Raw genomic sequence first — 27,635 nt, forward strand, 5'->3', positions numbered from 1 at the left:
AAGGCTGAATGAACCATAAAAAACAGATTGCACAAAACAAGTATATCCAGCTGGCACAGCAGATATTACCACTTAAAATTCCCTTTATTAAAACAAATGTTAAAAACAATAAAAACACAGAGAAGAGTGCTTTCACACCTATCACAGGCGCTTCCTCAGATCTAATACACAGCAGTTAAAACATTCCTTAAATACTCATTCACAAATCAGGGTGGGCCAGAGCTCTAGATCTCAGTCCAGGTCTTAAAGGTACAGAACCATGTAAGCCTTTCCCAGAGTCAGCATGCAGTTGTAAAATCCATTTTGTTTCGGCACATTCAGTCTTTGTTTTAATGTCACCTCTCCTACTGTTAGGAGTAATCAGCTCTAATACTAGGAATGTAAATTTATGAGAAGGGTCAGTGGCTGCAACATATCTAGCAAGGGCATTTCTGATATCTTTCTTAGAAATATCATTATTGTGCTCACGTATCCTGTCCCTTGGGGCCCTATTCATTTTATCAACATAATAGCATTCACAAATCTTGCAGACAGCAAGATACACACAATTTGTGCTTCTACAGTCTGCAAAAAAATGTAAATTGGTAAATATGCCCAGTCACATTATTCTTGTAACTATCAGTACTATTCATATATTTACACGTTACAAGATTTACATGGATACGTCCCTTTCCTGCTTGATAACAGCACATTTTACTCCTTGTAGTTTTATAGTACAATAACTGTTTCAGAGAACAATTCATCTGATATTGTTAATCCTCGTTCATTCCTTACGTGTGGGGTATCAGTTCCGACCTCGGAACCGAGCTGGCCATCTTCCAAGCTTGTGCCATCTACAAACTCTCGAGCTAAAACTCTTACCCAGAATTCCCCTCTCCCTGTTACCCCAGATTTCATTTGCCGTGTCACCATTCGGTCGTGTCAAGCAACTTCTCTTGAGCTAAGTACAATATTTTTCTTCAAATGTAATTCTAAAACTGCCTTTTCTCACAGAAAAGTTATTAGATAGTTTTCTCTTACCTTATCGCATTTAGCGACTATCCTTTCTTGAATCTTTTCAATTCCTTTCCTCCTCTTTACTGCGAGGTAATTTCTTTTTTACCATCGTTGGTAAACCCCCTTTCCTTCTTACGTTCGGGTAATTCTTGTGCCATTGCTGGTATCTTTTCTGGGTTTCCTTCTTTCTTTCTAACATGGAAGATAAAAAAGGTAGTCCAGGATTTAAAAGATGTTCAGATTGTGGCCATAAATTACCTACTTCACATGCACATTCCCTGTGTGTCTATTGCTTGGGTGTGCCTCATTTAACAGTTGCCCCGCCCTGCGGGATTTGTAAGAATTTCTCTAGTAGGACATTGATTGAGAGAAAAAATAAATTAATATTGAAGGGGCTACTTAAATCTCCTTTTTCAGGGGCTACTTAAATCTCCTTTTTCAGAGGCTATTTCTGGGTCGGAGGCTTCAACCCCTCCAAGATCCCATAAGAAAAAGAGTGATGAGCATATAAAGGCCAAGTCTCTTCCTTCGTCCCCTGCTGGGGACTCCCAGGGACCGAGACCCAAGACAGCTAAGCTTTCCAGTTCAAATTTGACTTCTTCGGCTCCAGCGCTTTCAGTACCTAGACCTTCGGCACCGAGGCCATTGGCACCATCTGTGACTTCGGCACTGACTGTCCAGTCGATGCAGACTGTTACAACGTTGATGGATTTTGACACCCATTGCCTTTTCGGCTCCGACAACTTACCCGGCACCGACTACCCTCTCAGCACCGACAATTCAGTTATCGGCACAGATTTTTTTGGTTCCAGCCTTAGCGCCGGCAAACACTTCGGTATCGACCTTATCATCGGTGCAGACCATGACTTCGGCACTGATGATTTGCTCAGCGCAGACAACTGTAGTTCAGTCCTTTACAGTCCCCATTGTTTTCAGTGCAGACCTCTGAGGTGGGCACCGAGCTTGCTCTGTCTTTGGATAGACCTGACTCCCCCTCAGCCATGTCCTTGAAATCCACTAGAAGCCTCTCTGAACATGATGTGTTGCGTCTTGTGGATCAAGTGCTTTTGGCCAGAGGTATCCCGCCCCCCAGGACCTATCCTTCCTTGGAGGTGATCACCCTTTACCAAGGACCCCTACTTATTCTCCTCCTTCATTGCCTTTGAAGCCCCTTGATATAGCACAGTCTTCCCCCTCTACGGTTCCCTTTATGGACCTCACTAAGGAGCCGCAGTTGCCTTCGTGGCAGGAGAGTTTTGCTATGACCCAGGATGTCAGCTGTGGCGTACATAATTTGGTGTTTCACAGCCATTCAGGAACTCAGAGTCAGCAGGCTGAGCCACTTAGGAGATGGGTGACCCCTGTCCTGGGCATTCACCCCTCTTCAGGTGGACCAGCCTTCCAGCTAATGGAGAAGGCTCTGGCGTCGGCTGGCGAGCCTGTGCTATCACATTCCCCACCCTCCTCTGGACTGCAATGTACACAAGTCGCTCCTGGCAGACACCGGGCACAAGGGCCTCAGGATATACTCCCACAGGAGACCCCTTTTGTGCTGTCTTCTCCAGCTTCTCCCTCTGAGGAAGTTCATCAAAAGAGCTTGTGCAAGAGGAAGCACATGGATTCCACAGAGGAGTCCCTTACTGAAGGCCAGACTTTGATGATGGGGAAGGGTCCCCTCGCTCACCCTCTGAGGTATCCTTTGGTGATATTCTTGAAATTCTTAAACAGAGAGGTGACTGGCAGCCCTCAAACCCGACCTCTGAAGAGTCTGTGTTCCTGCAGGCCATTCGCACCCGGCCCCCTACCTCCTGGGTTACTCCACCTGCCGACAAACTGGTCCTGCTCGTCATGCAGCATGTGTGGAAGGCTCCTGACACCGTTGAGGCCATTCCTCAGAGGCTAGATAAAATTTTGTCCCCTCCTGCTACTGATCCCCATTGGTCCAAAGGTCTTCCCGTAGATGCTTTGGTGGTGGTGGCCGCAACTAAAAAGGACCTAGCGGAAGAAGAAAGCCAGACTGTCCATCCGCCAACAAAGAATCCTGGGCTCTGGACAGAATAGGGAAGCATACTTTTGCATCAGCGACCTTTGCAATCAGGTCCCTGAACTATATTGCACACTTTACCGGGCTTCAAAGAGATTTAATTTCTGAGCTCTCTGAAACTTTGGCTGGAGCTGTGTCTGATGAGGTCCATGAAAAAGTGGCCTCTCAGTTAGCCACCACTGAATCGATATACAACTCCTCCATGCACCTGATATCTCATGCATCAGAAGGAGCAGCTAGAGCGGCGAGTTCAGGCATTGTTCTGAGACAACATGCCTGGATGCGCTTGTGTAATTTTGCGGAACCCTTCAAGGCTTCCTTTCTCAATGCTCCCATCAAAGCTTCTTCATTGTTTGGACCCAAGGTTAAAAGCACACTGGCCAGATGTGAACAGGACGGTAAGACCCTTTCTGCTGTGGGTGTCTGTTATTCTTCCTCTCAACGGACTTTCTCCAGAAATCAGAAGAGTGGAAAGATATGGTACAAAAAGTCTCAGGGTCCTTTCCCTGACACACAGGCTGAGTTCTCCCCTACAGGCAGAGGGGGAAACTCACAGGGTAGACGCCCTTTTCGGGGCAGGGCGGGTCAGTGTAACCAGGGTTCCAGGGCTCTTTCCCCTGGCCAATCCTACCAGCGCTCCTGAAGAGTGGCCCAACTGCTTACCTCTGGAAGTGTTTGGGGGTCGTTTCTCTTTGTACCCTTATGCCTGGCTAACCATCATCACTGATTCTTGGGAACAAAGGATTATAACCAGAGGTCATCATATTCCCTTCGACCTTTGTCCCACTCCCCTAACGAACTTTACCGACATTCCACCCAGTCAAAGGGAAGAAGCAGCTTTAGAGATTTCAAAACTGCTAAGAAAAAGAGTCATCCAAATAGTCCCTCCAGACCAGATAAGGTCCGGATTCTACTCAAAACTATTTTTGGTGTCAAAGAAAACTGGGGACTGGAGACCAATTCTGGATCTTAGTGTATTGAACAAGTTTGTAAAATTATAAAAATTCCAGATGGTCACAATACAGTCTATTCTTCCGCTTTTGGAAAAAGATGATTGAATGTGCTAGATAGATCTTCAAGATGCGTACTACCACATAAAAGTGGACAGACCATCAAGAAGATTCCTTCGCTTCTGTGTGGGAGCCAGTCACTAACAGTTCAGAGTACTGCCCGTTGGACTCTCTATGGCCCCCAGAGTGTTCACAAAGTGCATGGCAGTCATCACAGCTCACTTGCGACTTCAAGGATTCCAGGTGTTTCCATACCTAGACAACTGGCTCATTTCCGCCCCCACCAGACATCTACTGGAAAAAGCCCTGGCATACTCTCTCTTCTCTGCAGAAAGGCTAGGCATAACCATAAACTGGCAAAAATCCAATCTCACCCCATCTCAGTCCATAGAATTCATAGGGGTTATTCTTGGACACAAAGAACTGCAGAGCATCCATTCCAGAGCACAGAATTCTAAGGATAAAGCAACAACTGATCCCAATCCTTTCAAGGAAGAAATCCACAGCTCACTCTGTCCTACAGTTGTTGGGTTCCATGGCAGCCTCCATCACCATTGTACCCTGGCCAAGTTTCACATGAAGCTTCTACAATGGCTACTGCTCTCCCAATGGTATCCCTTTTCAGTACCCTCTTTCAGCCAAGATTCGGGTAACTTACAGTTGCAAACTGGATTTAAATTGGTGGATGGCCCACAACCCAACACAATGGTCTCACCCCTTCTCCCCCGAACAGCTCAAGGCCACCGTGACCACAGATGCCTCCCTGATGGGGTGGGGGGGCTATGTCAGGGACAGACAGTCCAAGGTACTTGGTCCGAAATGGAGGCCCATCTGCATATAAATGTTCTAGAGCTGAGGGCAGTGCTTCAGGCGTTGCAAGCATTTCATCCCCTGCTGCCGTCTGTGACTATTGCGATACAATCAGACAACATGGCAGTGGTCTGGTACATCAACAAACAGGGCAGAACCAGATCTTACCCACTCTGTCGAGACGCCATGAGGATATGGCATTGGGCGATAGCTACCAACCGTTTTCTTCTAGCAATGCACATTCTTGGGAGCTCCAACGTGATAGCAGACAGACTCAGCAGGTGTATACTACAACCTCACGAGTGGTCCCTGAATCCCTTGATAGCAGCAGAGATTTTCAACTGCTGGGGTCTTCCGTGCTGCGACCTCTTTGCGTCCCCGACCAACTACAAATGCAGCAACTATTTCACCCTGATCTCCCCTCTGGGACAGTCACCCAGGGATGCTCTAGTCCACAATTGGCCCTCAGGTCTACTTTATGCATTTCCATCTCTCCCCCTCATTCCCCAGTTACTGAAGAAAGCCCACCGGTTGAAGAGCAAAGTAATCCTAATAGCACCATATTGGCCTCGTCAGATTTGGTTCCCCTTCCTCTGGCCTCACCTGCTAGATCAACAATGGATTTTCCATCCAACCCCGGGGTTGATCTCCCATCCGCAGAATCTGATTCACCCCAACTTGAACAGACTGAAGCTCACAGCTTGGCTCCTCCAATTCCCTTGATTGCCAGGCAGAATTACCTTTCTTTGCCAGTACGTGACATTCTTATTGCATCTCATAAGTCTAATACCAGAATTACGTATCTCAGCAAGTGGAAAAGATTTACTTTTTGGCTGAAAGAGAAACAGGTAGATCCTTTTTCAGCACCAGTGTCAATAGTACTGGAGTATCTAGCCACCCTATTTCAATCTGCTCTATCTGCCTCTACCATTAGAGTTAATTTGGCTGCAATATCTAATTTCCATGATGGTGTCCAAGACTCCTCTCTTATGTCACACAAATTATGCAAGACTTTCATAAAAGGTGTGAATCATCTAAAACCCCCTTTTAGAGAACCTACTCAACCATGGGACCTGTCATTAGTCCTACAAGCTTTGACAATGTCACCTTTCTAACCAGCTTCTTCTTGCGACCTCAAATATTTGTCATGGAAAACCTTGTTTTTGGTCACCATTACTTCTGCCAGACATATCTCTGAGCTTCAAGCCTTATGCAACAAGAGTCTATATTTGATTTTTCATAGAGATAGAGTGTCATTGAGAACTAATCCTTACCTTCTGCTAAAAGTGATCTCTGAAATGTCCATTAATCAAACCATTGAATTGCCAGTTTTCTTCCCCAATCATTCAAACAAAGGAGAGTATTGCCTACATACCCTAGATATTCACAGGCAAATTTGCTTCTACTTGAACAGGATTAAGGTCTCTCGTAAATCAGACCAGTTACTTTTTACCTATTCTGGACATAGATTAAGATGTGCTGTTGCTAAGGTCACATTGGCTAAATGGTTGAAAGACTGTGTGACCTTCATTTATAGACAACGTAATATTCCATTACCTACTACCATAAAAGCTCATTCTACACGGTCGGTGGCAACTTCTGCTGCCTTCCATGCCAGAGCTTCTTTACATGACATTTGTGCAGCTGCAACTTGGGCTACCCCTCATACCTTCATCAATCATTACAAATTGGATTTGGCCTCCAGGGGAAGAGCATCTTTTGGTTCTATGGTGCTCAGGAATGTCCATCCATGAGAGCCTCCCAGGAATAAAGGTAGCTGGGGACTCTGTCCCACATATAAGGAATGAACAAGGATTAACAATATCAGATAAAGAAGTTATGTCTTACCATAACGTTCCATCTGTATTGTTGATCCTCATTCAGTCATTACGACCCTGCCTCCTTCCCCCTCCTGTGGCTTCTAGTGGATCTCACCATCCAGTTCTATTAGGTCATTTGACCAGAGGTAGCCTCTATCTTCTTTTGACTTGCAAACTCAATCTGAGGTAACAGGGAGAGGGGAATTCTGGGTAAGAGTTTTAGCTCGAGAGTTTGTAGCTGACATGAGGTTGGAAGATGGCCAGCTCGGTTCCGAGGTCGGAACTGATACCCCACACGTAATGACTGAATGAGGATCAACAATACAGATGGAACGTTATGGTAAGACATAACTTCATTTTCTTAAAGCAAAAATTAGGAGCTGTACCCAGCAAACTTTTATATTTCTCATCAGCAGTGAGAATATTCCAATTCTTTTTCACTCTGTCTCAGACATTACCATCATTAAAGTAAGGCATAGCCTAACTTTATGTCTGCATTAGGCATAGATACATCAGCAGTTCTAGCAGAAAAATAAGGCCTAGCAGATTCTGACCTGTGCCTTAGCACTTCCTTCTGTGCTATATCACACTCTTCTTCTGTACAGCCTCTTAATAAAAAAATATTTTCTCTGGTGAGCAAAAGATTCTAACATGTCACTATCATTATGACACAACCTTGATAATCTACAGAACTGCCCTTTCAACACATTTCTATGAACAAAATGTGGATGCATGCTGCATCTATGTAAAATATTTACTTTCTTGCAAGGCTTCTTATATACAGTCATAATTTGATTTGTGTGAGTTCTATAAATATTAATATCTAAAAAGTTTATCATCTCATTTGAGTATTTTACAGTGAAAGTAAGGAAGCTCATGATACTCTGTAAATACTCCACAAAATCTGTCAGCATATCTTGTAGACCTGTCCAAATAAAGAAGATGTCATTCACAAAATGAGTACAGAAGGGGATGAATCAACAAAATCTATTTTGGTCAGCCAGCACGTATACAGATTCCCAATAAGCCATAATTAAATTACCACATTGTGCCCATGGCAACGCTAACCTTCTGTAGAAAGAGCTGATCATCAAACACAAAAACATTATGCTCTCATATAATCTCAAGTGAGTAACAGTTGTATCTGTGTAGTACTGTACCTTGAGTGTTCAGACAAAAGAGCATAACAAAGTCAATACCTATACCATTCGGAATCACCGTGAACAGTGATGTGACATCCATGGTAACAAGCATAAAATTAGTCCCATTAAAACCAGATGACCAATCATACAACAATTAAAGGAAATGATTTGTATCTCTCAGTACATTGTCCACCTTGTCAACTACAGGAAGTAGCTTTTTTTTTTATTTCAACAAAAATAGAAAGCTTAGCCATGCATCCCAAATCTCTGACAAGTTCTGATACCTTTGATAAGTGCAAGCAGATGCTTGGGGGATGAACCATTTACAGGCTGTGTGTGCCCATTAGAGACATAGGTGTCAAACCAAGGATGAATTTCCTGTTCACCATCCAATTCTCCAAGTTACATTTGAATTGGGTTTGAGAGGAAATGTGCTTCAAGTGGATGGGGAGCCTGTTCCAGAGAATGGGAAGTCCCTGGGATACCCACCTGTCTGTCCAGAAGGTCCGATTTATATCACAGGCAAGGTTTAAGTCTTTAGAATGGGTAATTCTGGTGCTGTTTGCACACACACATGTATGTATATGTGTATATATGTTTGTGTGTGTGTGTGTATACATACATATACATACACACTTTATATGCAAACACATTAACACATTTTAGATGCCCCTGTTTAATAAAACAGTAGTTGGGTAGTAACACAGGTCCTAAATTACTACTACTTTTAAAACTATATCTGCTTTTTTTTTGCTTGCTCAGAAGAGGGATGATACCACATTTTTCCTGTTACTTCATACTAACAATTAATGTACATCTTCACAGTGCAACATTAACTTTTTTAAGTGACAACTTCTGATATTGCATAAGTACTCATTAGTAACATTATTTTAAGCTATTTTGTTACTAAAAAGGAGGCAACGTATTTTCATCTTATTTGAAGTAACAGTAGTTTATTTTTACTTTGCTGACCATGTGGGAGGACTGGCCTGAAAACACTATTCAGCCATAATTTTGGTGCAAACATAGGTGTAGCTAGGGTGGGGTAAAGGAAGCAGCTATCTTGAGTGCAATGTGAAAGTGCTTTAGTACCATGTGTTGTTTAGTTCATTGATGCCACTCAGAAATGTACACATTCAACAACCACATCAAATCTATACCACCCTAGGATGAATTCCCAATTTTTTTCCTCCTGTTCATTGTGACTGCTGCCAACAGGAAGTAATGAAGGGGTCAAATGTGTGAGAAAGGAGCTTAATGGATGGACAGAGATGGCAAAAAAATGTGTTGCTGTTTGCCTACTTTATAGTATTTAGTATGTTGATCAGACAGTTCATAAAAGCATATTGTTTCACAAAAAAACTTCAACATTAATAAATTTATAAGTGTGCATATATTTATATATCTCATAGACATTCATTCTTAGAGAGGATGGTATATGATATGCTGCTGATTCCAGCTACATTAAATATAGGCATTACTACTTGCTATTAATACACTGTCATCATAGCTAAAATGCTTCATATATCATTTTGCAAAAATTAAATGTATTTCCTAAAAATGCAAGTCTCATCAAGGAAATTATTTTGCAGTGATTTCTTATGAATTTTCTTGAGGGAAAATGACATGCAAAACAGTTCTAGTTAATAGTCTAGTGTAAAAAAATAATTAGAAACATCTGACCATAGAAAAATGGCAAAAGAGTGAGTATATCACTAAAGTTAATATGCATATTGATCAAATGTTTTAGCTACAAATTAGATATAGTTACAGGTATATTTAAAAATGAAAAAAATATACATTTACTTTTATGCTAACACTCAAAAACCCTGGGACAAAAACAAGGTGAGAATACTTTTGCAAAATAAAAAAATACAAAAATAAAAGCAGGTTTATTAAAAATAACAATTTTATGCTTCTGCAACTAAAGGGATAATTTAAGCCCAAGTAATTTGTTATTAACAACTTTAGTGACTTCCTTCTCTTAAGCACAAGGGTGTCAGCAAATGTACTTAATTTACAGTGTAAAACAATTTTATTAAAATTCTGCCAATAAAAAACAGCTACTTCAAGCACTTAGTAAGATAAATTTCCATATCATGCGCATTATATAAGTACAGAGAAAACAGACGTTATAAAGTCACATCACAGCCCACATTATTCAACGATCAGCTTGAATGGTAAAGTGACAGATTTATCAAAACAACTTATATAATTAACTAAAAACAAGTAATGATACTTATTAAATAGTATTAAATGCATAATAAATAATGCTTAATTTGTTACAAAAAAAGGTGTGTATTACATAATGTTGAGACAAAAAATAAATATTGGCACGGTATTACAATTTTTGCTTAAAATTATTTTTTATCATTGTTATAGTAATGGGATTAACTGAAAATGAATTATAAGAAGCACAAGCTATATACAAGTTTATAAAAAGACATAAAATGAGTATAGTATAAATATATGGAAGCTTAGTTTAGCACCAAGACCATTATACAGTTATATAAATTTCAAGAATATAAAAAATGTTCATTTATTAAATGATATACATACCTTCAGTCAAAAGTTCATTTTGTTGAAGTGAAACAAAAGCTATGACTAACTGAAAATCAGCTGATCATACTGTCTCTTTTTGTGTGTGTGCTCAAGATTGTATTACAGCAGTGTTCATGGAATTTGCCCTTTCCTCCACTGTAGTGTGATCTCACAGCTAGTACACATTAGTAGTAGGGAGTGTAGGGGGTGCAGCAGGGCTTGTTTCTATAAATTGTTTTCCCCAAAAATTTGTTTTCGAGTACTTGTGCTCAATTAGATGAGGTTTGATATGTTGCCTGGTCAATCAAGTAACATAAATCCAATCAAACAAACCAAGTTTAATGCATTGGTTGTATACAAAACTGTGTGTTAAGCATTACCTAATGGGATAAATTAAAATTTTCACAAAGTGCAAATTCCATATGTATTAAATTGACATAAGTTTACTTTCACAAAATCTGACATTTGACAAGTACATGTAAAAATATATAATTTGATACCTGACATCTGACATTTAAATTATTTAAATTAATATTTTAATACAAGATTTTTGTTTTAAAAACAGGAACTGAAAAATTATTAAAGATAATAGAGAACTATGGGTCTAATTGTTTTTTTCCTTCCACCCACCCTGTTGTAGCTGAGTTCTTAAAAGCAGTGCATCTGTTGCTGCCTGCCCCTCATGATAATTTGACAACATAATCCCCTCCCTCACCCCTTTCATTGGCTGTTGACAAAGAGCACATAAGTATCATTTTGCAAAGTCTCCTCCCTTAAATTACTCATCAGGCTACAAGACCTTTGATAAACTTGCTTATTATTGAATGTACTGATACTGCTTGCATTTATTTTAATACCAAATTAGTACATTTTTACTATAGTTTACTGGTTTTTGCTGGTGGTAGAAGGAAGTTTCCAGGCTAGCTGTTCTGCATTAAAATTTAAAGGAACACTACGGGAAAAAAATTAAAAGAGCACATGTTTTTTTTTATCTTTTCTGGAATTTCTACACATTGCTAACCTGTATTCATCAGAAAATAGTAGTCACTACTAATTTTCTTGTGTTTGTAATCCTCAGTGTCCTTCTGAGGGGCAGACATTCTGATCAGAGCTTGCTTTCTTCTAAAGCTAAATCTTCCCCATAGTGCACTGTGATAGCACAGTTGTTGAGATTATAATGCCCATGGCTGGACTGTCACATCTCTGTTCCATTCACTTAGAATGGAAGAACAGAGAAGCAGTGCTAATTTTGACAGGCCACGATACTAGCCTCACCTACTGTTCTGCAGTGCCTCTTAAAATGTTTTTCCTATTGATGTGTTGCACATTCTGTGAAAATAGCACCCAGAAATAGCAACTCATTGCTGAGATAACAGATTTTTTGGGAGATTCCGATTTTGTGTGCTTCATTTCCTTCAAGTTACGCCTCCCATTTTACCTCCTGGGAGGAACTGATCGACAGACCACTCTGTTTCACCAGGGATGGCCTGTATCTTTCCCCTCCAGGGTTTAAGTTATTGTCTACCCCCATATTGCCTTTTTTAGGTAATGCCAATCTGATAAACCTACCAACATAATGAAACAAGGAAAGGAAATTATGAAGGTGTTACTGATCAATGCTGGGAGCCTGAACAAGAACTCTCACTCCCTTCAAGGCCTTCTCACTCTGGAAGTTATTGACATCTGTGGAGTGACTGAGACATGCTTAAAAATAGCAGACAGCACTCCTGCTATGCTTGGCTATAATGCCTTCCACTCGGTTAGACCACCTACTGGGCAGGAGAGGAAAAAAGTGGAGTTGTATCAGTCTATATTCAGAAGAGACTCGCATCAAGGCTGGTAAAGCAGCATAATGTACTAGAGCGTCTTCATGTCCAAGTAACCATCACAAAAGTCCCATACCATATATTAGCAAGTTGTAGAACTTGTTTTATGACAAAAGAAAGCCACAATGCCTATTTATAGGAAGTAGAATCACTCACTATTAAAAACATTACTATTTTCCTAGGTGGTCTAAACTATTCAACTATATACTGGGAAACGTGTACCACCTCTAGTGCACAAGCACAGAGATTCCTGGAATTTGTCAGTACAGGCACCCTGGAACAATTAGTCAGAGTACCCACTAGGTAGAATAACATCTTGGAGCTTGTCCTTACTAACAAGGGAACATCTCGTACAATCACTTGTGTATCTCCATATCACATATTACGTCAGACCATAAAGCAGTCTCCTTGTGAATAAAAATGAAACCCGAGATCCTTCCCACCTTTAGAAATTTCTATAAGACAAATTACCTACTCCTAAGTGATACATTGGCAAGCTTCAGATCCCCACCAAACCTCTGAACAAGCAGAAATGTATACCACCACACTATACTAGTGTACATGGATGCAGCTGTACTTGGTAGGAACTAGTGAAGGAAAAATCCAGAAACAAACCAACATGGTGAAACCATTATATCAATAAGCTTTATAATAAAAGGAAAAGAATTTTGACCAAAAATAAGAAGAGCAATTCCCAGAATGTTAAAGCCCTTGTCACTGAACCAAACAAATCAGGAGCTTAATAAAATCCGCCAAAGCCAAGTTTAAGGCTTAAATAGTTACCCAAGCCAAAGATAACCACAAGGCATTTTTTAATTTTGTTTGTGATCCCAAAAACATGACACAGCTGATTGTGAATGATGTTACTTACACTGAGATTAAAGCTATAGCTGATAAATTTAGCTCTAACTTTACTCCTCTCTCCCCTCCATCTGTCAGTCAAGCTATAACTAAAACTGACTCATCTCCAGCTATCACAATGGATCCAGACAATATAGCACAAAGCATGACTTAGCTACACCCCTAATCAAAGTGTTCAATCTAAGCCTCTATACAGGTTTGTACCAAGTGAATGGTGAACAGCTACAGTCATTCCTCTGCATAAGGGAGGGTGGACCTTCCACAGACCCAGGCAATTACAGACCAGTAAGTCTGACCAGCCTCATATACAAAGCCACGGAAAGACTTATGGAATTAATCAAGCCATAGGGAAACTCCAAACAGCAGACCCATCTCAAACTGGATTTGTCAGGGGCAGATCATGCTTACTCAGCCTGGTGGGTTTTTTGAAAAGGTCACTAAAGCAAAACTGCACACACAGCATACCTTAACCTGGCCAAAGCTTTTGACAATTCCCCACTCAGGCATAGTAGAAAAGCTAAATAAACTGGGAATAAACCCCCATGTCAGCTGTTGGACACCCATCTGCCTCACAGATAAGATACTGATAATCAAAATAGGGGCAGCTACTTTCATAAAGATACAAGTCACCAACAGAGTCCACTAGGGTTCTGTGCTGGGACCTCTCCTGTATGACATCTATCTTCCTGAAATAAAAGTCAATACCAAAGGGCCATGGCTGACTAAGTTTGCAGATGGCTATAAGCTGTGAGCAGTCATTGAATCACCACATGACTTAGCCATCCTACAGGAATATTTGTCCCAAATAAATAAATAACTGGTGCCAAAATAATGGACTAAAACTAAATACCAAAAACTGCATTATTATATCCTTTGGGAAGTCATCTACCCCAGGAAACAAACACATTGACAATATGCCCCAAAGAGTTGACCCAGTTGTTCAGGTTTTGGGAACTCATCTGGACAGTGACCTAACTTTTGACCAACATGTGCCTACTGTTGTAAGAAAGCCCATCTATATTGCACAACTTATAAACAAAGGGATTGTGTCTAGAGCTAGGGACAAAGGGATTGTGTCTAGAGCTAGGGACAAAGGGATTGTGTCTAGAGCTAGGGATGTCATTATTCCCTTTTACGTAGCCCTCATGAAGCCAATCATTAAATATAATACCCCCTTTGGAATGTACCCAGACAAATGGAACCCCCACAGAAACACCTTACTAAAAGAATACAAGGCCTGAACAACACATCTTACATGGACTGACACAAAGCCTCATCACTATACTCAATATCCTACAGACTGCTAAGAGCTGACCTCTGTCTGGTATACAAGGCATTCTCTGACCCATTACTGATGGATTTACTGCACATCAGGAAGTCAAATGGCATCAGAAATACTTGGTCTAGGGATCTAAACCTCTTCTGAAACATCAACCGAACAGTTTGGAGGGACAGGTATATTTTGCAGGGGATATCTGCTGCATTGGAACAGACTCCCCATCCACATAAAAACAAAGTTCATACTTGTCTGTTTTCAACTGCAAATTAGATCTATGCATGGGAAACAGAAAATGTACCACAGGACTACTCCCTGTACCAGTAACGGACAGAAGAAGCTTATAAGGGGTTTATTCCATGCATAGGTCCCCTCAGAGTATCTATGGTATGATTCCAGTTATTCCCATAAGGGGGAATATATAATTATCTACCATGGGATAGGGAAGGCCAATCTATAACCAAATGGGATGGGTTATTCTGAGCACAGAAAGAGAAACTGGCTTGGCTTAAAATGGCCCACAAGGGCAGCTAGCCTAGTACTTACTTATGAATCTATGTACAAGAAAGGAGGATATATATATATATATATATATACATACACACACACATATATATATATATATATATATATATATATATATATATACACATATATATATATATTTTTTTTTTTGTAACTACCACCCAGTACTTAAATGTGTGAATTAATTTAATACATTAAAAATTTAAGGGCAAATTCTGACGTATTAAATGCCATATTATTTTTGTGTAAGATGTAATAGTCATCTGTTTCTTTGAAATGTATTTTGTATGTTTTTCCTTAGAGCAATTACAAGTGAGGCTGACACCAAATAATTGTGCAATGTGCTTAAAGCATCCTTACATATGACAATTAAACATGTCAACAAAGCAGTCCACCAGCAGACAAAATATATGTGATAAGCCTCAAAGGATGAAACATATACAGTGAACATTTTGTGTACTTTCCTGGAGTAAGTTACTACTTCAAAATTAAATCTTGACTGGTAACAAGAAATGAACATGGCACAGTTTTATTACTATGAGCTAGCATGGCCAGTCATCTCTGATTTGTCTTAGAATTTGGACAGTGCAGTGGTGGAGCAGTAGTCCTGTCGCCTCACAGCAAGAGGTTCTCCGGTTCGATTCTCGGCTGGGGTGCCTTCTATGTGGAGTCTGCATGTCCTCCCTGCATTCATGTGGGTTTCCTCCTGGTGCTCTGGTTTTCTCCCACGTTATAAAGACATACATCTGGAGCGTTTCTCCCCGGGCCTCCACTGAAAATTGGCTTTGTTCCAAGTCAGACTTTCCTTGTAAATAAATGTTAAATAAATAAATAATAAAAAATATATTTAACTATTTGTAAATGCATTATAAAGTAAGATGAGCTTATGATATACTAATATGCACTGCATTCTTGCTTTTAGATAGACTATACCATCTCTTCTCCTGTAGCAGCTATGTAACTACAAATTCAACATAAAAAATATCTTATGCATGGAAGGGTAAATTTGTTTTACAGTCTCAAGATTGTGGTATAAACCTTAGCAAAGCTGTGTGTGTGAATTGTGACACATCTGTGCTAGATCCTGTTAAAGCTTCTAGTCGAGGGGGGTAGTGTGGGAACCACAGAATCAGGTGACCAGATGTGATGTCATTCTGTAGCCAGCACTGAAATTGTATTTAGATACTAGTGGAAGATGTGAGAGTTGACACTCAGCACTCTGTTTTGGAACTGACAGGACCACTCTCCCACTTCATCTTGCCTTGCCTTGCTTTAGTAAGTAACTTAACTTGGGAACAGTAATTATTCAGTCATTTAGGAAAACATAGTGAGATTAGCTAAAAATATTGTTTTTCTGTATCCAAGTCTTTCCATCTGTGTTATTTTTTATATTCCCTGTGAATTAAAACTCTGGTCTTTATTGTAAATAGTATTTAGTAGTTTCATGTTTTCTACTTTATTTGTTACTAAACATGACTATACCTTTCATTGTGGTTGGTCTTTTAGAAAATATTTTAACCCTTGGGAGTACTTGCATTTATTTGGTGGCACTGTGGCATCACACTCCTGAAAGTCTTGCCGATTGGTTAACACTACCATTTGTATAAGTATTAATTTTACTAAGAGTAATTGGGTACCCTGATAAGAGCCTTAAAGTAGCTGGCGGGTGGTAGTGAATCTACCTTATAGTCTGGGTAGAGGAGGCACAGCAGGTAAATCTGTGCCAGCCTTTCTCGGTGTGTGTATCAGCACGCACACCTGTGCGTGTGTGTGAAAATCAAATCTCAAAGAGTGTGTGTGTGTGTCAGCTATTTGGAACAGGGACACAGAGCATTGATTTCTGCAGAGAGAAAGGTGGAGTCTTATTTGGGACCTGAGGTGAAAATCCAGCCCCAGGACTGAAGTGTGCTCCGTGTGATCTTAAGGGAAATTGTGTTTGGTGGAGAAAACTCCATCTGAAAATACTGTGTGTGTATCTATTTTTGTTCTAAGTGAATGCTCCCTACCCGTGTCTGTGGTGAGGATTGAGGCTCCTTGATTATTGGCCCAGAGGAGGGATGTCACATATTGATCAGCAGTGATGTGGACATTAATTAAACTTCTGTAGCCTGTAAGCAGTTTTTACTAAAGGTGTGTGTCTTCTCAACAGCCACAAAGTAACCAATACAGACTTTAATTTTTCACAACAGTTTTATTTATTTCTGTTAGTTTAGTCAGTAAAAGCAGGCAAAGACATCATAGAGGATTATGGCAAGCTGACAGTGAACTAATTGACTACGGTATACAAATCCAAAGGACTGCTGCATGCCAACCTGACTATAGAGGAAATGATTTCAGCCTTATTCACAGTTGCAGCACAGACCAGCAACCCGGAAGACAACCAGTCTGATGACGGGGATGTGCATTCCTCAGAAACTGGACACCTTTTCTTCAGAGGATTTAAAAAGTAATCTGGAGTTAGAGAGACTTGAACTCGAGGGAAAACTTATGGAATTAGAAAAGGCAGGGAGACTGACATTTTGAGGTCGAAGAAAATGAGAAGCAGCATCAACATTAGACAGACATGCTAACTCTTCAACAGGAACATGGAGGTAAGGTAATGGTGAAAATGGGGAAGGGAATAACTGAACCCCGGAAGCAAACTGTCAGACCCCACTCTGACGGACCTTCTGCATATCCACAAAACAAACAGCACCAGAATTACCCGTTCTAAAGACTTAACCCTTGCCTGCAGTATAAATAGGACCTGCTGCAGAGAGAGGTATGTATCCCAGAGACTACCTCGTCTATGGAACAGGCTCCCAATCCGTGTGAAGAAAAGTTCCTCCCTAACCTAATTCAAGTGCAACTTGGACAATTGGATGGAAAACCAGAAATTCATCCTTGGTTTGGCACCTTTGTCTCTAATGGACACAGGTAACCTGTAAATGGTTCATCTCCCAGACCCATGCTTACACTTATCAAGAGTATCAGAACTTGTCAGAGAATTGTGATGCATGGCTAAGCTTAAAAAGGCCCTTGTGGTCATTAGCTTAGTAAACATCTATGAACAAAGGTCAGTAAATGTCTTCCACGTTATAAAGAAAGTGATCATACTGATATATTTATTCATATATTTGAAAGAGTATGTAGACAATATGATGTCAACAAAGGGCTCTAGGTACGGTTCCTAACCCCATTACTCCATGGTAAAGCTGTAACTGCTGTTTTTAAATTGTCTGATACTGCTTGTTTAAATTGTGAAAAGGTTAAACAATGTTTACTGGAATGTTTTAATTTAACACCTGAAGCTTATAGAAAAAAAATTTAGAGCACAGACATAAGTCAGATGAAAGTATATGTGGTTATATTGTCGAGTTAAGCACTTATTTTCATAGGTGGGTGAGTGGGTGTCAGGTCACCACTTTTGAAAGGCTGGCAGACATTTTGGTGAGGGAGCAAGCCCTTAGCACTTTCTCTGAGGACATGATAATATGGTTGGCAGACAGGGAGTGTAACTCTGCAGATGAGCTGGGGAGGAAAGGGGATCTCTTCTTTGCAAGCAGGGCACCACTGCACAAGAAGGGGATACCCAATGCTGCACATGGATATAAGGTAACTCATGCTGGGTAGGCTAAACCACCCCAACAAAGTCAGCCAGTGACAGGGGAAGCCACTAGTTCAGGTACACAGCCAGGATCAAGGTTTTGATGTTTTAAATGTAACCAGAGGGACCATGTAGCATACAAATGTCCACTGAAACAGCAATTTGGAATAACAGCATACCAGTGGTAAGTTGTCTGGAGATAAGGGAGGTAACAAACTATCACCAGAGTTTGCATCTTATCTTGGTGGATGGAAAACAGGCCACCCGTAGGAGACAGGGAGAGCCTCTGACATAACCATTGTGAGGCCTGTAGTGGTTAAACAGGAGCAGTACTTGCTTGAACAGTCCACTCCAGTCAGAGCTTTAGGAGGGATCCTATTCCAAATACCTTTGCCTATGGTTCACCTTAACTAGGAGGGTGGAAAAGGAAGCAAGCAAGTAGGTGTGTTTGAGGATATCCCTGCAGATGTCTTGATAGGGAATGATTTTGATAGTGTGCATGCAGTTACATACAGTCAGGCCTGGAGACAAGCATGTGGGTCTGGTAGCCTGGAGAAGACCCAGACAGACCCCATACCTGAAGCCAGGGCTGGTGATGTGGCTATTTCAGGGGGGGAGGGGGGTACCCTGTAGCAGTGAGCCTAAAGGTGAGCCACAGCTGCTGATAGGTACTGATGCTCCCTTGGGCAGGGTGACTGCAAGGATAAAGGCAAGTGGTAGTATCTAGGCTGACATTGAGGCACCACTGTCAGAAGATACTAGACTTCCTGTGGAAGGGGAGCTGGAAAGGGTCACAAAGGTAGAATTGAGGCAGACTCAGCTCTCAGACCTTACATTACGAGGCTTGAGGGAGATAGCTAAGGAGATATCTAATTCTCAAGGAAAAGGGGAGACTGTACACTGGCACAAATGGTTACTGTATATAGAGAGTAGGCCCCTAAGGGACGGCTAGAGGGTGAGTTAATACAGCAGTTAGTAGTGCCTAGAGCCTACCATCTGGCACTTCTAGCCATACCCCATGACATTCCTTTTGCATGTCATAGGGGCATAAAGCGTACCAAGAAACATATTATGGAGAACTTGTATTGGCCTCAGATTACAAGGGATATAACAGGGTACTGCAGAACCTGTGAGCAGTGTCAAACAGTAGACAGGGCAGGAGACAAGGTCAAAGCTCCTTTGATACCTTTGTCTGTGACTGAGGAGCTGTTTCAGAGGGTAGCAGTAGATATTGTGGTGCCTCTCAGTACCCCAAGTTCCAGAGGGAAGAAATATATCCTAGTGGTGGTAGGTTATGCTACTAGATACCCTGAAGTGATGGCTCTGTCCTCCATCGAGGCAGAGAAGGTGGTAAATGCTTTTTTAGATATCTTCAGCAGGGTAGGTTTCCTGAGAGAAATACTGACTGAGAGAAGTGCCAATTTCATGTCATATTTGCTGGCTTGTCTGTGGGAGTGCTGTGAGGGGAAGCACCTAAAGACTACCCCTTAACACCCCAGACTAATGGCCTTGTGGATGTAAAGAACAAGCTAATAGCATTTGCAGACCAGTTTAAGAGACATTGTGACAAATATCTGCCCCATCTTCTGTTTGCATAAAGAGAGGTACCCAGGATTCCACAGGTTTTTCACCCTTTGAGTTACTGTATGGGCGTAGGGTGATGGGGTCCTTGGATTTAATTTGTGATAAGTGGGAGGGTGAGTGTGAATCCAACAAGGAGTCTGTTGTGGGATATGTCCTAAACCTCAGGACAAGGCTTAGGGAGCTCATGGGCTTGCCTCAGGAGAAGCTGGCAGGATACTAACAGCAGAAAAAGGTCTGGTATGACCGGAATGCTCGAACCAGAGTGTGCACTGAGGGACAGCAGGTTATGGTGCTCATTCTTGTCAGACACAGTAAGCTGTAGGCAGCTTGGGAAGGAGCCTTCAAAGTGTTAATGAAGGTCAGTGTTGTTAACTACATGGTAAACCTGCTAGACAGGAGGCAGAGGCACAAACTGTACTATGTTAACATAATGAAGCCTTACCATTATAGGGAGACCCTGGTGCTGAGTATTTGCAGTGTGTGGCAGGAGGAGTCTGAGGGGGATCTGGTGACTGATCTGCTCAGTGAGGCTCGGAATGACACCTCAGTGGAAGGGGTCAGCAATGCCAATGCAGGTAGGCTCTTAAGACAGGGTATGTGTTAATGTGTTCCCAGACAAGTCCATTTCTCTCTCAATCAACGTTTCTTCAGGGTCACTTGAAAAACTAGCTTGAGTCTTCGGGGGGGGGGGGGGATGTGAGGTAGTGCCAGCTAGACCAGAGAGCGTAGGGCAGTGAATGTGTAACATATGCCAGTATAACTAGCTGGAATTTTGTAAAGAATTTATGTCATTTGAATATCAAACTGATTTGTACAGATGCTTTTGTTAAAAATGTACTTGTAAAGTCACTTGTGTTAAAAATGTATCAACAATGGGTCCTGCTGGACAGAAAAAAAATATACGACACTGTATTGTAACTGATGAAATGTATATGTTAACAGAGGATGCCTGACGGAAATAGGTTAAGCTCAGCCCAGCTAACCTTAAGCAAAATAGCTTGAAATTAAATGACTGGTTTAGGCTGGGACAAACTGAAATGCTGCCAGCCCAGCAAGCTGGAATTTTGTAAATAATTATATGTCACTTGAAAATGTTAATATGATTTATACAGAAATGTGACAAAAGGAAATACTGCCAGCCCACCTATCTGGAATTTTGTAAATAATCATATGTAATTTGTGAATATTAATATGATCCATGGGCTTGTCTTACAAATGTAAGAGAACTATATGTTATGTGGATATTAAACTACTGGTGCAGAAGTGTTTGTTGAACAAAGAAGTTATGTCTTACCATAACGTTCCATCTGTATTGTTGATCCTCGTTCAGTCATTACGCATGGGTATCGGTTCCAAGCTCGGAACCGAGCCGGCCATTTTCCAAACTCGTGTCAGCTTCAAACTCTCGAGCTAAACTCTTACCCGCAATACCCCTCTCCCTGTTACCTCGGATTGAGTTTGCAAGTCAAAGAAGATAGAGGCTACCTCCTGTCAAATAACCTAAGAGAACCGGATGGTGAGATCCACTAGAAACCACAGGAGGGGGAAGGAGGGAGGGTCGTAATGACCGAACGAGGATCAACAATACAGATGGAACGTTATGGTAAGACATAACTTCTTTATCTGATATTGTTAATCCTCGTTCATTCCTTATGCATGGGACAGAGTCCCCAGCTACCTCTATTCCTGGGAGGATCCCATGGAACGACATTCCTGAGCACCATAGAATCGAAAGATGCTCTTCCCCTTGAGGCCAAATCCAATTTGTAATGATTGATGAAGGTATGAGGCGTAGCCCAAGTTGCAGCTGCACAGATGTCATGTAAAGAAGCTCTGGAATGGAAGGCAGCAGAAGTTACCACAGACCTTGTTGAATGAGCTTTCATGGTAGTAGGCAACGAGATATTACGTTGCGTATAAATGAAGGTCACACAGTCCTTCAACCATCTAGCTAATGTGACCTTAGCAACAGCAGATCCTAATCTAGGTCCAGAAAAGGCCAAAAATAACTGGTCAGATTTATGAAAGGGTTTAGTCCTGTGTAAGTAAAAACGGATTTGCCTATGGATATCTAGGGTATGTAGGCAATACTCTCCTCTGTTTGAATGATTGGGAAAGAAAACTGGCAATCCAATGGCTTGATTAATGGACATTTTCAGAAATCACTTTAGGCAGAAATGACGGATTAGTTCTCAGAGACACTATCTCTATGAAAAATCAAGTATGGACTCTTGATACATAAAGCTTGAAGCTCAGAAATACGTCTGGCAGAAGTAATGGTGACCAAAAACAAGGTTTTCCATGACAAATACTTGAGGTCGCAAGAAGAGGCTGGTTCAAAAGGTGACATTGTCAGAGCTTGTAAAACTAATGATAAATCCCATGGTTGAATAGGTTCTCTAAAAGGTGGCTTCAGATGATTCACACCTTTTATGAAGGTCTTACACAATTTATGGAACATAAGAGAGGAATCTTGGACACCCTCATGAAAATTAGAAATTGCAGCCAAATGAACTCTAATGGTAGAGGCCGATAGACCCGATTGAAAATGGTCGGCCAGATAGTCTAGTATTATCGACACTGGTGCTGAAAAGGGGTCTACTTGTTTATCTTTCAGCCAACAGGTAAATCTTTTCCACTTGCTCAGATAAGTAATTCTAGAGGAAGACTTATGAGAAGCAATGAGAATATCATGTACTGGTAAAGAAAGATCATTCTGCCTGGCAATCAAGGGAATTGGAGGAGCCAAGCTGTGAGCTTCAGGCTGTTCAGGTTGGGATGAATAAGGTTCTGTGGATGAGAGATCAACTCCAGGGTTGGATGGAGAATCCATGGTCGATCTAGTAGGTGAGGCCAAAGGAAGGGGAACCAAATCTGTCGAGGCCAATATGGTGCTCTGAGGAACATCTTTCTGTTCAACTGATGGGCTTTCTTCAGAAATTGGGGAATGAGGGGAAAGGGTGGAAATGTGTAAAGAAGACACGAGGGCCAATCGTGGACTAGAGCGTCCCTGGGTGACTGTCCCAGAGGGGGAATCAGGGCGAAGTAGTTGCTGCATTTGTAGTTGGTTGGGGATGCAAAGAGGTCGCAGCAAGGACAACCCCAGCGGTGGAAGATCTCTGCCGCTATCAAGGGATTCATGTACCACTCATGAGGTTGAAGAATGCACCTGCTGAGTCTGTCTGATATCATGTTGGAACTCCCGGGAATGTGCGTTGCTAGAAGAAAATGGTTGGTAGCCATCACCCATTGCCATATCCTCATGGCCTCTCGACAAAGGGGTTAAGATTTGGTTCCACCTTGTTTGTTGATATACCAGAACGCTGCCATGTTGTCTGATTGAATCGCAATTGTCCCAGACAGCAGCAGGGGATGGAATGCTTGCAACGCCAGAAGCACCGCCCTCAGCTCTAGAACATTTATATGCAGATGGGCCTCCAGTTCGGACCAAGTGCCTTAGACTGTCTGTCCCTGACAAAGCCCCCCACACCCACCCCATCACTGTGGCCTTGGGTTGCTGCGGGGAGAAGGGGCGAGACCATTGTGAGAGATTGTGTGTCATCCACCAAATTTAAATCCTGTTTGCACCTGTGGGTTACTCGAATCATGGCTGAAAGAGGATGCTGAAAAGGATACCATTGGGTGAGCAGTAGCCATTGTAGAAGCCTCATGTGAAACCTGGCCAGAGGAACAATGGTGATGGAGGCTGCCATGGAACCCAACAGCTGTAGATCCAAGTGAGCTGTGGATTTTTCCCTTGAAAGGATTGGAATTAGTTGTTGCTTTATCCTTAGAATTCTGTGCTCTGGAATAGCAGCTCTGCAGTTTTTTGTGTCCAAGATAACCCCTATGAATTCTGTCAACTGAGATGGGGTGAGATTGGATTTTTGCCAGTTTATGGTTATGCCTAGCCTTTGAGCAGCGAAGAGAGAGTATGCTGGGGCTTTTCCAATAGATGTCTGGTGGGGGCGGAAATGAACTCAATAAAACAATGGTGCTACTGCCAACTGCATGTAGTACACAACGATAACACACCAAAAGAATTTATTCCATAAAGCTTTCGGGTCTACACACTTCATCAGTACAAAGCAATAACATTACTACAACATTTAAATAGGAGAGATCATATAGTCACATGCTTCAGCCCATCCCACCACCTAATAAACAGCCAAATCTTAAAAGGACAATACATCATTTAAAATCATACTAAAATTCTATCTATCTAACTATAATATTACAAAAAATATAATACTTAATCAATAAATCAGTATTTAAATACCATACTAAAAATATCTTACAATTATATTGCAAGTGGTTATAGTGTATTATAATAAATATATAAATACACATATAAACATGTATAAAAAACATATATAGAAAAACCTTGCAACCACCATCATATACATACATACATATAAGTACCATTATACACTTTTACACAACATTTCATAACTATTACATAAACATATACTTTATGCATTATATGTATCTCATAATCTTTCCCTTTGCCTCTTTACTAGTAGGGGCTTTAGGCTGACGGCATTATTTAGACCAGGGAACACATCTGCCTGAAGTCTAATAATCCATTCTAATTCTTTTAATTCTAGACAATTATTAATATCCCCCTTCCTTAAACTAATATCTATTGTAGCCAATACCCTAAATCTAAAAACATGCTTTTCGCCTTTATCTATAACGTGTTTACTCAAAGCATTTGTCAATACTTTCCTCCTAATCTCCGATTTATGCTCAGTTATTCTCTCTTTTAATTTTCTAATTCTTTTGGTGTGTTATCGTTGTGTACTATATGCAGTTGGCAGTAGCACCATTGTTTTATTGAGTTCGAGTTACTGTGGTGTATACTGTCTGCACCTGTTCGTTAAGGAGAGCTTCAGCCCTTGGTGAATGTGATATTTAGTTGGATGTTTGGAAGTTTTATCTAGGATTAATCCAGTGTTTTTGCAGTTATACCATGGAAGTGGTAAGACAAGAATCAAATGACTCAATTAAGAAATTATGGAGACTTCAAGAAAATCCTTTACTGAAAGTAATTTTTGATACAGTTCCTGAACAGCAAATAATGAACAATGAAGTAAAAGAATTTAAGGAGCAGCTTTTGTCTTTGGAGAAGAAAGTACAAATTTATAAGCAGCTTCAGTGGCAGAGGCTGAGTTTTCAGGCATACTTGGAGTTGGGTATTGTGCCAAGAGGTTTAAGAATATTAAAAATGCCCTCTTATGGCAATACCTACAATGAACTGTTGATGCAATGGCAGCAGTTAAATCTCAAATTAAGTGCAGACTATATGAAGTTAATGAACACTTTCTTTGAACCAGTAGAAAATAAACTCATAAAAGAAATTGAGCTGCTGGAATATAAAATCACGAGTATGTCCTGTTTTAATGATTCATTGGAACTCTATCAGAACTTTTTGACCCGTATTCAAGCTTTAGATATGAAGCTGCAGCAGAGGAAAAAGAATAAACTGCAGAGAGATATGTATGATTTTAAGCAAAATCACATTTTCTCTTGGCCGAGAGAAGAGAATAGTACTTCATCTCAAAAAAGAATGCAGCGCCCTATTAATGATAATAAAAATAAGAAGTCGAATCTTTTAGATCAACTTGATACCTTCGAGCAGCAGGGGAGAGTAATGGGGCCTGATGCACATAAGAATAATCATATAGCAGCAACTGCCGTGGCTAATACCAGTCCTGCTCCTTCAAATGACAAAGAAAATGAAGTACGTGAATTACCACTAACTGATGGTGAGACTGACGTCAGAAAAAATGACGCTGTGCGCCCGAAAACGAGAACCAACATGGCGCCGAGTGGTATGGATATGAGCAAAAGAGCATTGCAAAGGGAAATAACATCTTTTTCCCCTTTTCACCTGAAACAACCAGAGAAGGTTGTTTTACAGATACAACAGAAGGATTCTTATTCATCGCTACAGCAGCAGCAACAGAATGCGTCTGGGAAGAGAAAAAACAGCAGTCCACTGGTACACAGCAAATTAAGCAGACGATAAGGAAATTTGCTAAAGGTACTTTGAATTTGTCAACAGTTGAGCTAACAGATGCTCAACTCCCACTTTTGAGTAAAGGTCTTAAATTTATCCCCAATATGAGGGATGGTATAGTTCAAGCAATACTGGATTTAAAAATGTTTTTACGTAGTGTTAGTCTTAAATTAATATTTATAAATGATGAGTCCCATGCACCAATATGCAAGAGACTGAGTGTATTTATGCTTATACTATGCCCTGTATTAATCGCTTTCTCTAATATAGTTGAACGTGAGTTACGTTCATACTATAAAGGAAATGTAGCCAATAAGAAAGTATATAATATAACTTATTTAGAATATCTAGCTTTGAAAGAACTGCAAACTAATGATAAAATAATAATTAAACAAGCGGATAAAGGGGGAGCAGTTATTTTCATGGAAAAGGACTTTTACCTTAAGAAGTTTAATGAAATGTTGAATGATGTTTATACCTTCAAAAAAATTTCATATATGGAAGTACAGAAAGTAATCGCTGAGGTAAACATGGCAATTTATGAGCTACAATTAGTAAATGATTTGAGCTTGGAATTGTTTAATTATTTGAGTGTTCCCTGTCCAAGAATAACTCAAATTTATGGTATTCCAAAAATACATAAAGATGTTATTAATCCACCCCTAAGACCTATTGTCTCAGGTGGTGGATGGATAACAGAACCTATTTCGAAATATCTTCAGAATGTGTTGGGGCAATATATGTGCATCTGTAGTACTGTATTAAAAGATACAAGTGATTTTTTGAACAGTCTTTATGTATGGCAGTTAGATTATGATGTAGATGAATACATCATGGTCACTTTAGATATTACTTCACTGTTTACAGTTATACCTAATGTTTATGGAATTAATGCAATACGGAATTTTTTAAACAGTGAAGTGAGAATGTATGGAAGGGAAATTTAAACTATATGTGCCCTTCTGGAAGTGGTCCTAACGCACAATGTTTTCATTTTTGAAGGGAATTTGTTTTTGCAGCTCACGGGTGTTGCAATGGGAACACCAGTTGCAAACACCTATGCTAATTTGGTGTTATATGAATGGGAGAAAAAAGTGATATTAAATAAAAACAATCATCTTAATGAAAAAGTGGTATTTTATAAAAGGTTTGTGGATGATTGTTTTTTATTATGGAAAGGCTCCCGTACAGAGTTAGAAAGTTATATACAATATTTAAATAAGTCAACTGATTTTTTAAAATTTAAAATGGAGTTGTCTTCTGAAAGTATACATTTTTTAGATGTAACCCTATTCAAGAATAATAATAAATTTGAGTCAAAAGTGTATAGAAAAGAAGTAGATGCGTTGAGGTATATAAGTAAAGACAGCATGCATGCCCCCCATATATTTAGAGGAGTTTTGAAAGCACAGTTTACTAGATTAAGTAGGCTTAATACAGATGAAAGTATATTTAGTGAACAGGTTAAAATTATGGCCCAAGAGTTTGAGAATAGTGGCTATTCGAAACAACTTATTAATAAAGCGGTTGAGGAAGTGAAAAGGGAGAGGCAGACTAAATTTAAACCAGTCTTGCAGGGAGGTATGACAATG

Source organism: Protopterus annectens, chromosome 9.part0 (assembly GCF_019279795.1).
Source record: "Protopterus annectens isolate FY-2018-M chromosome 9.part0, PAN1.0, whole genome shotgun sequence".
Lineage (NCBI taxonomy): Eukaryota > Metazoa > Chordata > Ceratodontiformes > Protopteridae > Protopterus > Protopterus annectens.